This window comes from Procambarus clarkii, chromosome 76 (assembly GCF_040958095.1).
Source record: "Procambarus clarkii isolate CNS0578487 chromosome 76, FALCON_Pclarkii_2.0, whole genome shotgun sequence".
Lineage (NCBI taxonomy): Eukaryota > Metazoa > Arthropoda > Malacostraca > Decapoda > Cambaridae > Procambarus > Procambarus clarkii.
Window position 1 is genome coordinate 18,904,361 of NC_091225.1, and position 16,541 is coordinate 18,920,901.

The following is a 16,541-nucleotide window of genomic DNA, read 5'->3' on the forward strand; positions in this document are numbered from 1 at the left end:
ATACACAGTTTCAAATGTAGATATGATAGAGCCCAGTAGGCTTAGGAACCTGTACACCAGTTGATTGACGGTTGAGAGGCGGGACCAAAGAGCCAGAGCTCAACCCCCGCAAGCACAAATAGGTGAGTATACACACACACAAACTGTGTGCGCGTGCGTGTGTGCGTGTGTGTGTGTATGTGTGTGTGTGTGTGTGTGTGTGTGTGTGTGTGTGTGTGTGTGTGTGTGTGTGTGTGTGTGTGTGTGTGTGTGTGTGTGTGTGTGAGAGAGAGAGAGAGAGCCTTTGAACACCATGGATGTTGTGATGTGACTGTGTACACCTTTACCCATTGTAAAACCATTAATATCAGGTGACATTTGCTCATTAATTCTAAACCATAATCTATTGAGCACCATTATTCAAAGGTTTTACACGTGCAACTATAATCGGTGTGCTGTTCTTGATTGAGGGGCGATAGTGAGAAGGAACAAAAAGTATCAACTTGGTTAGATTCTGGTAATTGGCTGATACAGTGAGACTGCTAGTTCGTGGAATTATATTGAAGCCTAAAGTATACTATATTGAAGCCTAATGTATACTATATTGAAGCCTAATGTATACTATATTGAAGCCTAATGTATATACTAAATAGCCTAATGTATTTAATTACTGACCAATTAATACATTAATTGGTCAGTAATCTATTATGGTAGCCTTAATGACCCGTAGGCTCTTGATAAGACAACACCAAACCAAAATATAAAATAATTATATCTTGTGTTGAATAGGCTTGCTAAATCACAGTTTATAGAGGTCAGCAACTTACCTGTAGGAAGCAATTCGTTGTGTCCACACACATACTCTGGCTTCCTTGACCTAGACTAGGCCGGGGCGCTCTCTCTGTTCGTGTACACGTGGAAAGTGCACAAGTTATTAATGTAGATTTGTTTTGTACCGCCTTGATCAATGATTTTTCTGTTCCCAGCTGCCTTCCTCTTCGGAACCCTTAACTTAGACCTATGTTTGTGAAGTACACTCATTTAAAAATGTGCAATTTTGATGGATTCCAACCATGCTATAGCCATCGTAGTCACGTGATTTAGTTAAAAGAAAAACAACTCACTTATGATAGCCTATGTATGTTCGGAAGGTTACAGAGGCCCATGATAGGTTCAGGGGACCACAATCCTCGGATTGTTGAATATATGTAAAACTCAGGTAAAATAGTCCCATTGTCGGGGACTGAAGTTCTGAAAGGTTTATCAAGGTTCCCCCCTAGCCAAAAGTAAGGTTTTTGTGAAGTTACCCATTGTGTTACCAGCCAGACCCAACCATGTTGAACTTAACCCAGTGATGATTAGCTATATTGTGTACACTACATAAACTTACATAAACTTACATGACCTACTGAAGTACCTAAACAAATGTAACGTTTATGATAGGCAGATCGCGTTCTGGTGAAAACCTGATACTGAATAATGGATAAATGAACTAGTTCAGATACCCACATTGTCTGATGTTTAAATTCCCAACAAGGTACGACAATAGGACAAAATTAACATTTTAGCTTTCATTTCAACCGAAGGTGTTCTAGGAAGAACAAAACAAAACACAATTTTTGGCCATGACAATCTATAGTTTATTGCGTCCTAAAGTACCTTTCCTGTTCCTACTGAGATGCCGACTGGAATTTTGATTAATGGTATACACGTCCTTGATTAAATTAAATGCATGCTTTAGCTCCTAAAGGGGCTACATGCAGTGAAAACGAATAGAGAATGTTGGTTGTGATTTTCAAAGCATGTTTATACTGTCTTAGATCCCTATACTGTGAATGTGTACACACCTTTACAATACACAGTATTATAGGGTTCTTCCATGTATGTATATAATGCTGTACTTGTATTTATATCATGCATATGTATACATTGTTGTACTATGTATTTATAGTATGTAAGTATACAGTGTTGTACTACTTATATTCATATCTTGTATGTATTCAATGCTGTACTATGTGTGTACGTATACAGTGCTGAGATATGTATTCATATCGTGCAGAAGTATGTTTGTATACACTACTGAGGTATGTACATATTCATACCAAACTGTGCCATGTATGTATACAATGCTGTACCATGTATGTATACAATGCTATACCATGTACTCATACTATGCTGTATCATGTATGTATATAATGCAATATAACAAATGTAAATGTTTTGTTATAAACAAAAAAATTATTATAATTATTATTCACAAGAAATCACTTAACGTGTTAGTGGCTTTGAAATAATGTAAAAATACCATTATGTAATCTTACAAACCCATATTGTACCTTCTTGGAAATAAATTATTATTATAGAAAATCCACTTGGGTCTGAGGCGACCAAGATGTCTTGGCTGTACAAGAATGTAAGAACTCTTGTATATATATAAATAAATAAATACAAATTAGGGTCTACCACGGTGCCATGAATGACCTGTTAAAAGATATGTATCGTTACTTTAGTAGTGTATGCTGGTTATAATGTGATGCTGCAGTATGTAGTGTGGAAGGAATTAAAATAAAATGAATGAAATTATCTATATATTTATCTCGTTTTCTTTTCCATTTGCTACTGCCTTGTTTTCACCCCCACGACGTAAAAAACGCTTTGCCCGAAACGCTTTGCGTAATAGTGACTTTAGGCATTGTATGTACTAGCTTTTATCTATAAAGCCAACAAACTTTGTAAAATCTCTTTATGTATGTACCTTTGCCTAAATAAAAATTATTATTATTATTATTATAAAAGTTAGAAATTGTGAAATGATGAAGAGCAAAGAGAGCAGTGGACAAACAGGCTATTAAACTGAATATATCAATGAGAATACATAAAATATATGTATATATATACATATAATTGTGTATAGGCATCCAGAGGGCAAGACAAACTCGATCAAGGCAGGGAAGCGTGGATACACAAGAGAGCAATTGTCTTCATCCATGTGTGGACTGATACAGGCTAGTGATGATGATGGATGAATTGGCTAGGAGGGAAGCGTCAAGCCAGGCTAGCGCAGGTGTCGCCCTGTCAAGGGTCCAGCACTTCTTTCTACAACGGAGACACGGGAAGCTTCCATTAACTTATATTATCGCAATATGCTGGAGTCATGAGTTGAATCTTTTGTATTTGGTTATAAGTTTAGGACATATATATCCTAAATTTGTTTTGTATGTTGCAATTGTTAGTGAGCTATTGACATTTGGCTCCTATTGTAAAGATATAGAGTTAATAGATACCGTATATAATGCAATAAACGCGAGAATAGCAAGTTTCAAGAATTATAAGAGAGTCCCCTTAAAGTTTTCAACACCGATCCATCCTCTTATCTAAGAAAGACAAACTGTGGAGACTTCCTAACAATATCAAATCTAAATCAATCTATACAACCTTCATATCAAAATGATCCAAAAAGAATAGTATCTACCATTATATAGGTATTAATATGCCCCAAAACGGGTAGAAAAGGGTGCATTGTGTGATATGAGGAGGCAGCAGGTGGAGGGAAGGGTTGGTCAGCCTGGCATTGTTTACACGCAAGCAACCAGCTGGCCGCCCCGAGCAAGCTGTCATTTTGCTGTTAGTGCCACTTGAGGAGATATATCGTTAACTCGGCCTGGAATTATGCTTCACTTGTGACAGGATGGAGGTCAGCATCGAAATATTAAGCTACGTTTGAGTTTGGGGGGGGTTGCTCCCCCCTTATATTATATTCTCTAACCCTGTTTCGCAATGTATTAAATGCCACACACGAATAATTTTAAACTGCATCTCGGTGAAGGGAGGAAAGAGGGTATATTAATGGTGATAAGGACCAGCATTTACATCCCTGTGCTGTTAGCAGTGTGTAAATGGTGATAAGGACCAGTATTTACACACCTGTGCTGTTACCAGTGTGTAAATGGTAATAAGGACCAGTATTTACACACCTGTGCTGTTACCAGTGTGTAAATGGTGATAAGGACCTGTATTTACACACCTGTGCTGTTACCAGTGTGTAAATGGTGGTAAGGACCAGTATATACACACCTGTGCTGTTACCAGTGTGTAAATATCGGTCACTACCATGCCTGTGAGTATGAGGGCAGTACACCCTGCCCGCATAACATTAAGCTTTTGCAAGTACAGTACAGCAAGTTAATAATTTTGTTAATCTACCTTAACCTCACTAACAGGTCTAAATAACGTGTAAATGCATGGATTTTTCAGGGGGGTGAAGGTAATTCTACCTAGTTTTATAATAAAACTCAAGGGCCTCCTGTGTGTTAATAATATTAGGTTTTAGCTGGTGAGTTAAACCAATTTTAATGGGTTTAATCAAACCAGTCAAATCAAACACAAGCATTTTCACAAAGTTCTTTTTCTAATTGTTAAAACTTTGAATATTGTAGGTTAGATTGTGTTAGGCTCGGTTGAGTTACGTTTGTTTGGCTTTGGATAAGTTAGGTAAGTTTAGGTTAAGTAGAATAAGGTTAGGTGGGTTTTAAAATTTGTCAGTCTTGTGTATGATGTGACTTGTGTCCTAGTGTTACAATTTATTGCATGTAATCCAAGTTATATTATTGCCACCAATGATGCACCGCATGTGTACAGAAGGTATTTTTGTAGCCAAACATTAAAATAGAAATCCTAAACAAATTTAGAAGTGGAAATTATTTTAATTTGCATCTGATTGAAGGAAGCTATCTTGGATTCAGCTTACAAGGGGTTCTTCATATCGGTACACTTCGAAGTCGACGCACACCAACTTGTCACAATTTCTTCTCAGTACGTAGGTAATGTAGTTTACATATGCATATACAGTAAGTAAGTAATTATCAAAAGAAGGTGCCAAGCTCAGGAGACTATGTAGCATATCGCCAACAGTAAGATATGCAGTAGCACCTTGCCTGTATGAATTTATTGAGACAGGACCTGTTCTCTTTTACAAAAATTCAAGTCCACCAAGTGTTTTGTAATTTTTCTATATTATAATTTTTGTTTTGGCCCCAAATAATAGAATACGTTATTGCTCATATTTAGACAACAAAATTATATATAAACAATGCATTTTAAATACATAGTACCTGATGGTTTAATAGGGAAGGAAAAGATAAAAATTTTAGGAAGAAGAAAAACTAGTTTTGTTTGTTTAATCATTAATCTGCATAAATCTTTAATCTTCATAGATATATGGATATTCAGTACTGTAAGGAGTACAATGCAAACACTACAAATATGCCACATTATGCTACTGGATAAACTATTTATAAGCAGCTTTATCTAACATATGCTTTGATTTCAAGAATATTTTTAACTTTGACCCATTGTCATCAGATGCATTTCTCACTTTGCACTCCTAGACCTGCTCACTTATTTAAATCTATTTAACCTTTTCTTGCATGCTAATATACCTCATTTTTTTTACCTTCACGGTTTACCTTGATTTCTCTACCTAATAAGACATCTTTTCAGCTTAAAAATTTTGAAATGGCTAAAGGAATGTTATTAAAACACTCCCTTGAGTACTGAGAGATCCTGCCACATGATCACAGGGAGACACCACATGGCCAGGACAAATCAGTTTACAATAAGCCACAAATATCTCGGGAAGAAAATGATCTAACTGAACTACTAAATTGGTTACACTATTAAAATAAAAACTTTGTAAAAAACTAAATAGTAACTTTTAACAGTTCAGTATTTACTACAAGACAGGAGAATAGTAAAAAAAATAAATAAAAAGCTGAACATATTAGGAAATTAGCCAAAGAGGCTTCCTGTCACGAATTATGGGACACCATCTTGGTTATCTTGAGGTTATCTCGAGATGATTTCGGGGCTTTTTTAGTGTCCCCGCGGCCCGTTCCTCGACCAGGCCTCCACCCCCAGTAAGCAGCCCGTGACAGCTGACTAACACCCAGGTACCTATTTTACTGCTAGGTAACAGGGGCATAGGGTGAAAGAAACTCTGCCCGTTGTTTCTCGCCGGCGCCCGGGATCGACCCCGGGACCACAGGATCACAAGTCCAGCGTGCTGTCCGCTCGGCCAACCGGCTCCTTTCCTCTAACTGTATTGTATCTTCTCCAGTTTTATTCTTCCTGGCCATCCCTTTCCTTCCCTGAATACTGTTACCCAGAACTTATTTTGCCCAGACTTTTATTTTGTTTATAACTGTTCCAAGATTAAAATTTATCACCCACTTTCATTTCACATAAAAAGTTATCTTCTTATTTCAGCATTGTAAAAACAGCTTTTGATTTTCATAATTGTGCTACATATAGTTGGTTGGATACGAATGTTTTTGCAGTGATTTGTAAATTAACACAAAGCTGTATCTTAATGGAAATTGCAGATATTGTCATGACCTCAGTTAGGTACCGCTAGTAGTTTCGTGTAGTACTGTCTCTTACGAGCAAAGAATATGCATTGCTCTTGCATTGAACCAGACAAGAAAGTGAAACCCTGTCTCTTTGTGATTTGCTAAATTATGAAAGAGGAGCCTTATCATTGTAATGATTATGCACAAAGTTGTCCCATGTCTTGTTTTTCTCACTTGACCTTGTGGAAGGTCTCGGTACTACTGTATGTACGGCTTTGTATTAGTTACAATTACATAACAGTAGTGGGATGTGATTCTCGAAGGTTTTTAGGAATTTTAGGATTGCAGATTATTCAAGGTTCAGGGAAATCTTAATATTAGTTTTTAAATATGTGTATAAAAATTGTTATTAAATCTAGTAATTAAATCTAAAGCCAGTCTAGTGGAAAGACTGGCTTAACAGTGTAGTTGCCAAGTATGGCAATTGATAATTAATGCTGTCTTGCTTGCATTATAGCAACCATGGAAAACAAATTGGATAACCTTCAACGCTGGTGTCCAGTACTTGATAATTAATCTACCATGCACATGTAAATATCTAGACTAGGTGCACTGGATCTCTGGAATGAAATTGTTATAGATATTGACATGAGTAGATAACACTTACAATAATTAAATGTGTTTGCTCTCATTCAGCAATGCCATGAAGAATCTTTGTTTCACCATTTGGGTGATATTTAGGAAATACAATTCACTTGTTTACTTCATTTAGTTGAGGAGAGGCAGTCTGTGTAGGTACAGTATTTACATTAGGCTTATATCGAGGTCTCACCAAGGTTGAACTACTGACCCTTCCAAGGATGTATATCCACAACAGTTGACAAACTCCCGGGTACCTATTTGCTACTTCATCTTCTACTTCACAGTCTCCGTGGTGTAGTGGTAAGACACTCACCTGGCGTTCCACGAGCGCTTTGTCATGGGTTCGTATCCTGGCTGGGAAGGATTTACTGGGCGCAAATCCTTAACTGTAGCCTCTGTTTAACGCAACAGTAAAATGGGTACTTGGTTGTGAAAACGATTCTTCGCGGCGGGGATCGTATTCCAGGAATCTGCCCGAAACACTATGCGTACTAGTGGCTGTACAAGAATGTAACAACTCTTGTATATATCTAAAAAAAAAAAAAAAAAAAAAAAAAAAAAAAAACTTGGTGAACAGACACATTAGGTGAAAGGAAATGTGTCTAACTAGTTCTGTTCTATCTGGGATTCGAACCCCGGGATTCCCGATTGTGAGTTGAGAATGACACTAACTGCTCTGTAGAGCTCTCCCTTAACTAGTCAGAGTTGAAGTGGATATCTATGGTCTGTATCCTCAAATGCACTCCAACCTGAAGTGTAGACAAGAGGGTAAACTAGTTTTAGTAAACAGTTTCACATGCACAGTATACACATACAGTTATGGTGAGCCGGTTTGTGGAGCAGGCCTTGCCAGATTGACCTATGGTGCTTTGATTTGTTGTTGTTTAAGATTCAGCTACTCGGAAAGGAAGGTTCCAAGTAGCACGAGCTATGGTCAAAATAAATCAAATCAAATCAAATGTTTATTCAAGTAAAGTACATACAAGTTGAGATACAAATATTGGTGGATTTATAGATCTAGTACATACAATGCCTAAAGCCACTATTACGCAAAGTGTTTCGGGCAGGGAAAAGGTGAGCCCGTAGTGGACTTAGCTGGCACAGGAGCAGGGCTGTAACAGAGCTTTGATGTATCAGAATGCTTATTGCCAAAAAATGCTGAAACAATAAGGCATTTGAGACGGGAAGACCAGACCACCTCTGTGGTTAGTGAAGAAAGACATTTGCCATTACTGAACCTATCTCTTCCCAAAATGCACAACTTATATCTTTACATAGGGTCACCAGATCCTATCCAATTAACATCTAACATTTAAGAGTATGCAAGCAATCTTTCTCAGTGCAAAGATTAGATCACAGTATTTAATTGTCTAATTAATTTCCAAGGTGATACTGTATATACTGTATCAAGGGTGGGAAACCTGTGACTTTGTATGGAACTTGGTGCTGTCTTAGAAAGCATTTTAAATTACTAAAACTTGATCTGTAAGCATGTGACATATGTTATTGTACATATCGTATAATTCAATGTGTGCACCCTTATAAAATCTTTGCTAAGTGAAATAGGATCTTTGTATGGCAAAAGGTACCCCCACCTCTGGTATAGACCTCACTATTGATGCACATTTAGGTGTATACTTAATTCTAAGCATACATTACTCCATTTGCATTTGTTGCTTTACTTTCAAGAGGAAAAGTGAAGAAGGGAAAGTCATCTCCTATCAATCACATGGCTTAACTTTTACCCACATTCACTTCTTATCATTTTGCTCTCAAATACATCAACAAAACATTCAACTGAGTTACATATATCTGTCATTTCCTGCAAGAAGGACTATATAATCTACATTAGCTTACATATAATTGTATAGATTCAGTACTCTGTTGTATTACAATCACACACTAATTTCACTTCCCTTCTCTAGTTTTCTTGCCTTGACTTCACTCATGACTTCATCGTATTTACATTGAACAATCTTGTAAACAGTGCACAACCTTGGCACATCTAAATTATTCTCAAAGAAGACATTCATTGTACCATTAACTGGTAAGTAATGTTCATCCTGAATAAAAGCTCTTTACATCATTTAATAACATTCTGCCAACTCCTTGTGTGATAATTCTCTAAAGACATGCACTGTTCGTGCACTGCTTGTCATATTCTTTCTTAAAGTGCATAAATGCCATGTTTGTATGCCATATAAGGTTTCTTGCTTTCTTTCTCACTAGCCGTCCACTGCATTTAGTAGGCTAATGTTCCTGTTACTTGTACATTTGCTATGTTCACTTTTTGTTAATCATCCTTGAAAGGAATGTTTTATTGTTTTCACTGAATTATTTTCTTCAAAATTTGTGATGTTCATGCAAAATCTAGAGAATGCTTTCTTGTGACAGCTTTAAATTTTCAAAAATATCTTTGGACAAGAATTTTATATAGTTCTAGTAATAGCAAGACTAGAACCATAGAAGTAAATACAGTACTGTAGTAATAAAACTGTTTTATTTAATTCTCCAACTACAGCATTTCTTTATTTGAATACAGTATAAAATATAAATGGTGTAATAGTTTGACACTTTTTTTTTCTCTCCTGATTCGGACATTATCCTATTATAGTTGAATATGAACAAATCCACAAGGGCCGTGACGAGGATTCAAACTCGGGTGCAGGGGGGAGTTGTGTAAAATTCTGGTTTGTGCCTCGGAGAGGCTACAGGATCCAGTAAGTTAAGCAGAATTTCGGTTTCAACTCTGTTTACCCTGTCGTAGCTCAGTCGATTAAGGCAGTGTCTGGAATGCTCCTGGATGCAGGTTCGAATCCTCGTCACGGCCCTTGTGGATTTGTTCATTTGATGCATCACGTTAGTGTGTTCTCTGTGTGTAATAGTTGAATATATCTTGGCCAAGTGCTTTTTTCTTCTTGTGATCATGTGGCAGGACCTCTCAGAACTGTGATTTTATTTTTCCACATAATTTTTGTGTTTGATTCATTGTCTTTCCATGTTGGTGTGCTCTTTTGACCATTATTGTACTTACTCCCACATTTTTGCTGTTGCTTGCGAGTTAAAAAGATGTTTACCTACAGGAGTGATCATATCTACTTTACAAGTTATATAAATTTATTGGCTATATAATTTAATGTATGTGTGGATTGGATTACAGTATTTGTTTTCAGAAATGTAATTGTGACTTTTTCTCTGTATAGTATATGGATCCTACAGGTAAGAGTCTTATTCTGTTCATTTTGCTTATCTCTACCCTTTTCCGTTAACATTCTTTTATGAGTTCCCTTGCTAACATATCTCAAGAATCAACTGTACTAGTCTTCCATGATATCCAAGGCCATGTTGTAGCAGTCTATGAGCTGTAAGAGGTAGAAGTATCCTGCTCTGAATGCATGTTGGTCAGGGTTGTAACTTCATGTGATCTGTGATCTTTCCCTTTAGCCGCGTTTCGATACAGGAAGAAGTGTTGGTGTGAGAGAGTCAACGTGCGTAGGCTCGCCAGTATTCAACAGAGACCAGGACAATAATAAAAACGATGAAAGGTTGTTAGGGATGGACACTGGTATTAGTAAATCAACCCAAAAGGCATGTCTACACTTAATGACACACAGAAGACGTAATGACACTAGTAAAAGATTTAAAGACAGCTTAAAATCAAGAAGAAAGACCAGAAGACAGTGCTGAGAAAAAAGACAGTACAGTACCAGAATATTCAAGGGGGCAGTGGAATGGATGTTCAACATAAACATAAGGTGGAGAAACGGAACATCATTCCTGAATTAAAAGAACAGTGTGTGCTAGAATAACCATTGAAAGGGTGAGATGGCATTAAGAAGGTACAACCATGAAAGTAACCAGAATGAGTTCCAAGGATTGCATACTGAGTACTGTACATACACACACATTCAAAATTACAAGCTGGATCTTAGTTAAATTTATATAAGAGCTATGTGTATTCCATTGAATAATAGACACAAACAGTATAATAAAATTTAAGAGACCGAGAGAAAAAGTGTGAAACTAAGATGTGTGTAGAAACAAACTGAGGTAATTAAGGTTGTGAGCTGAGAAATCAGGGTTAGACGCTATGTATAGGTAAATCAAGGAAGAATGGTGTCGCTTGGTAAGAGCATGTAGTCTGACTCCGGGTACAGGATGCCATCAGATTCTGGGTAGAGGACTTTAGGAAGAGGATACCATCAGACTCCAGGAAGAGGACGCCATCAGACATCAGAAAGAGGACGCCATCAAACTCTGAAAAAAGGATGCCATCAGATTCCAGGAAGAGGACAGGCAAGATGGAAGGGTTTAGAAACATGGGCCTTCTTTCCTTTGTGGGAGAATGAAGAAGGGTCTGGGGTCTCCTGACTGGAAGAAGGGGACGTAGTGTAGAATAGGCAATGGTTGCAGTGTTGTTTGTGATGTCAGCAAGTCTCAGCCAGAGACGAATGTTGGGGGTGGGGCATGGACAGGGGGTGGACATCAGTTGTGAGGGCAGTAGGAGAGAGAAAAAGCGAAGGGGTGGATGAAAGTGGAGATGGAGTGTGTTATCTACCAGGAGCCACAGCTGCTGAATAGGCTAGACTTCCAGATGAAGGGAAACTGGGAATATATGGGTCTCCATATGCATAGAAAATGCATGGATGGTAAAACTTCAGATAGCTTTGGTCCTGCTTGCTTCTTCCTAGACAGGCCCCAAAGGAATCTACGAAAAGAATCTGCTGGGCTTGAATAATGCACACGCCCACCACCGTGACATGGGAAGAGTAGACTGGTAGATGTGACAGCTCAAATGCTACTCGACTACGAGCATATATAGCAGCTTCGCTTGTGTGGGAAGCTAGATTACATGAACTAAAAAGTGTGTGGACGGGGACTGCATACACACTAGAACATTGAATCCTATACATGTTTGAAAATTAAGCCATTTAATTATCAGATTTAACATTGCTTGAAATGGCACATCACTTTATTGTTAATGATTGAATACGTAAAATTCTTGAACTGTATCAAATTTTTGCTTCTAGAAGAAAAAGATATATAGAGTACTGTGCAGTATAAGGAAGAGAATTAGGGGATATCCCCATAACATGCAATATAAAATATAACCAGGAAAAGCATTGACAAACTGAAATACTGTGTTAAAAAGCCTGAGGTATAGACAGAATTCAATCCAAAGTCATTAAGCAACTGGGAGATGAACTACTGTATGTCTACCACTGAAACTCCTTTTTTGGAAAATCTCTGGACTAAGGGATAGTTCCCCCCACATTGGAAATATGCAAATGTTACCCCTATTTTAAAAAAAGCAGCAGAAAACTACAATCTGGTCAGTTTCACCTCTCTGCAAGCTCATGGAGAGAATCCTAAGGGAGGGAATCATCCACCATCTCACTGTGAATAATCTAGTAAAAATCAAAGCAACATGGTTTTGTTAAAAATAAATCTTACTTTATAAACCTGCTCACATTTTTGAAAATGGTAACTAGCTATTCAAACAAAGGACTTCTAGTAGATTTAGCAAACATGGACTGAAGCTTTTAATAAGCTACCACCTGAAAGACTGGCAAGGAAAATACAAGCATGTGGAATAAATGGTGCAATACTAGAATGGATAAAACAGTGGTTAAAACAAAGAAAGCAAAGGATCATCCTAATTGATCCTGCCCGAAACGCTTTGCGTAATAGTGGCTTTAGGCATTGTATGTACTAGCTCTATAAAGCCAACAAACTTTGTAAAATCTCTTTATGTATGTACCTTACCTAAATAAAAATTATTATTATTATTATTATAATTAGAAATGAATCTGGAGAAATGTGGTGAGTGGGGCACTGCAAGGTTCCGTTTTGGGGCCAACACTTTTTGTCATATACAGCAAGGACATAGAGGAGTATACTGTATTGCAAACTATATTATTAAATTTGCAGATGACTCTAATACAGTATTTAGATTAAAGTAGATAGTTAAAATGATGTTGAGGCCTTACAAAGATATCTACATAAACTCCGTGAATGGTTTGAAGATTAGCAGATGCTTTTTTAATATCGATAATACAAGACCTTGTATGTAGGCCAAAACTACACATCATAAGTACCAAATTAGCAACATTACCTCGCCAGCACATTGATAAAGAAAAGGACCTTGGAGTTTGAATACACAACTCGCTGAAAGTTGTGGAACAAATGGGAATTGCAGTGAAAAAAGCCAACCAACTCCAAGGAATAGTCAGACATAACTTTGATTTCAGGGGAAAAGAAGGCAGTTATGCAATGGTATAAATCCATAGTGCTTGGATTAGTCACTTGGATTATTGTATCCAAGCATGGAGACCTCATCTTCAGAAAAAGTAATACCCAATTGACTTGGCTCAGTGTAAATGTTACATTTTTATACGTCATAATGCAAGCAGTGGTTCTGCTACCAGCAATATCATTATTTATATCCATGAAAGAGATACCTGTCTGTCGGAGGTTGGAGGCCAGACACTAGCCTCACTCAACTTAGCAGGAGGAATCATGGCAGGTAGGGGAATGTTACAGACCAGTCGGGGTTGACTCAAATGCCATGCTTTAAGAAATATTGACATTCATAGTGACCCCCCTACCCCCTGTGATTTTCCTTTGTCTGAAATAAAATCAGGCCTGTGTTTCTTGTAGTGTGTTGATGCTCACTCCTACCATTCCGAAACTCCTACCTGCCCAAAACGCTTTGCGTAATAGTGGCTTTAGGCATTGTATGTACTAGCTCTATCTATAAATCGATCAATTTTTGTAAAATCTCTTGTATGTATGTACCTTACCTGAATAAACATTTATTTATTTATTATTCATTCAGGTTACAGTATTACATTTTCTGATAGAGGGTGGGTAGAGAGGGAAGGAGGATGGGGAAGAGGGAGGGGAAGAGGGAGGAGTGTGTGTAGAGACAAGGACAGGAGGGGGAGGGTAAGAAGTGATGAGGATTTAGTTTTCCAGGAGATTTTCAAAATATTCAGCTATTTCATAATATCATAACATAAACACAATATAACATAACCACAACATTGTTTAATATTGTTACAATGTTGCATTAAAGTAACAATTGTAAAAATAACATTGGTAAGTTTGTGTTTGCTTGGATTGCACATTATGAGAGGGTGGGAGGACGGTGAGATGGGGGAGGGAAAGAGATGAGGTGAAATGGAGGGAGACGGGGGATCAGAGGGAGAGGGGTGAAATGTGGGGTAAGAGAGGGGAGTGAAGAGTGGGGAAGAGAGAGACCTGGGCACTGCAGGGTTCCCCCCTTCTAGTAATTAAATATAAGGATTTATTTATAACAACACTCACTTGGGTCAATTCAATACTGTACATGTGCCCAGACAACACACACTGTAACTACAGTTAATTATACTATTACCACATTCATGTAATGTTGAAACAACATTGTGTGATGGACAACTGAAAATCTGTTGAAAAATCTATGGAAACCCAAACGCCCATTTAAGACTTTATATGATTTGTTGGTTGTAGCAACAGGAACTAATCCTATTTAGAAGGATGGGAGGGGGGGGGGTCCCTAATGACACTCACCATACAGTCACAAATTGCCATGAAAAGTTGTGTGAGACTAGCTGCACGCATCTGGCCTACAACCTCGGACAGACAGACAGACATCTTTTTATAGATAAAGATTGACTTGAGGTGAATGATGGGGTGGTATAAAATAAGGACTGTTAGCAACTACAATAGTAACATTTTGTACAAGGAGTGAACCAGACACCCTTTTCTTTTGATGTACCGGAATTTTGGCATTGTGGGTTAGCAGCTTGTACCCTGTCTCATGTAGTACATGAGGCAGGGTACTCATGTACAAGATAAGGGATATTAGATGAATTTATAAAGCTAGTTTTTTAACTTAATTAACATTACACTATCCTCTTGTCTGATGTAGCAGTGAGTATAGACATTAATACACAAATTAAAAGTATGTTTGCATGGGACATGTACAGTATTCATAGAAATTGCAGAATTTCAAAGGACACTGCATTACTACTGATTGCATAAATTGATCTATTAATACAATTATTTTGTGAGCAGGACGGATTTTGCAGGTAGTCTTAACCTTTGATCATTATATATTTGGGTATTAGAAGGTCATTATGAAATCATAATTTGCATAGTCATAGAATGGCTCACCCATTTTTGGAACACTTTGAATAGACGTGTACGAGCGCCTCACTAGGGTTTCATTGACAATCTTGGCTAGGCTGTTTATAGCTTTTGGTTAAAATCCGCCTCACGAGTATCTGATCTTTCACTACTGCATAGTCAAAGCTCAATTATAGACGGTTTTAATTGCCGATATTTGCAGTGCGTTATGGGTACCTTGATAATGTTTTTGTTATTCTAGTGATCGGGAAGGCCAGGGTTGTATTGCACATTGCATGCTATTAACTGTATTTGTCGGCCACTTCGACTAGGCAACTCGCCTTGGTGGCACTCTTTGTTTATTTTAAGAACAATTCTCGCGTTGGAATTCCGCCCTTTAATTTAATTTATTTGTAGCGTGTTGCAAATATGATTTCATCATGCGAGTTGCTTTTTATTTGTAGGTTGAAAGCTAGGTTGGTTACGCTTTGAGCTTATTCAACTGTACCGTTGGCGATATTGGAATTCGCGCTGGGTAGCAAAGAAGAGAAGAAAGAGTATTTTTTGGCATGCTAGAGGTGGTACAGGCAGGTACCTGGGGTTAGGGGGGGGGTCATCCTCTGGTACCAGAGGTGGGGGGATCATCCCGTGTGGGCATCCTCGCCTACTCCTTATTCTCGTTGTGTCTAGCTTACATACAGTGCCTGGTACAGCATCTCTCGCTCCTAAACGTCTTCCTCCATACTCGCTCGTACTTCTTCCAGGCAATCTCATAAATATCTTCGAATTGCAAGGTACAAGTTGTTTAATACGGCTTTGGAATAGATCTGAAGTATGTGAAGCAGGGGGGATTAGATATATTGTATGTGTTAGTAATATGTTTTTGATCCGTGCCGTTATTTCAAAAGTTTGTCAATTGCTGCGTATTTTACAGCAAAAGTAATGCATTATAATAACGAAGTTTCAACCCAGAATTTATGATTTTATTACTATTATTATTATTGTTTATATTCCAAATCATGTGGGCCATTTTGTTTTGTTAACAAGTCACGAATTAAATTGATTACATTACGTTCCTCTCCTATTAAATATGTTTAGCATGATCATGTAAATGAATGCGTCATGGAAAATTAAATATTGGACAGGCGTCGTCATAGCCATACCACCTGTGAGCGTTTGAGTCTGTTTTTGAGGGTACGAGTGCATATCTGTGAGTGAAAGAGGGGGGGGGGGGGGAAATATAGAGTTTGAGGGGGAGAGTTAGTCCGGTATGTATTGGAGTTGGGCATCTCCTTGATAACCATCTGGTCACCACTTGGTCCGGGAGACATCTCCCGTCACGCAGGGTGCAGTTGCGCCTCCACAGATCTCCAGTATCATCTTTTGATACTGGTAATGGCTCGAAAGGGCCACCACTTACGGGCTATTCATGCCCGTGCCACC

General features: G+C 37.9%; 1 protein-coding gene across 3 annotated transcripts in view; it reads left to right on the forward strand.

Moving 5' to 3' along the window:
- Positions 1 to 3,531: 3,531 nt before the first annotated feature.
- The window catches only part of LOC123771489 (solute carrier family 41 member 1), a 55,452-nt gene continuing 42,442 nt past the window's right edge, over positions 3,532 to 16,541 (forward strand). Inside the window, exon 1 of one of the 3 annotated variants that reach the window (XM_045764048.2) lies at positions 3,532 to 3,673. The gene's annotated coding sequence lies outside the window, so the exon portion shown is untranslated. Of the gene's footprint in view, positions 3,674 to 15,771; positions 15,893 to 16,541 lie in introns of those variants that run through there. The other 2 variants (XM_045764051.2, XM_045764050.2) reach the window with 2 other exon arrangements.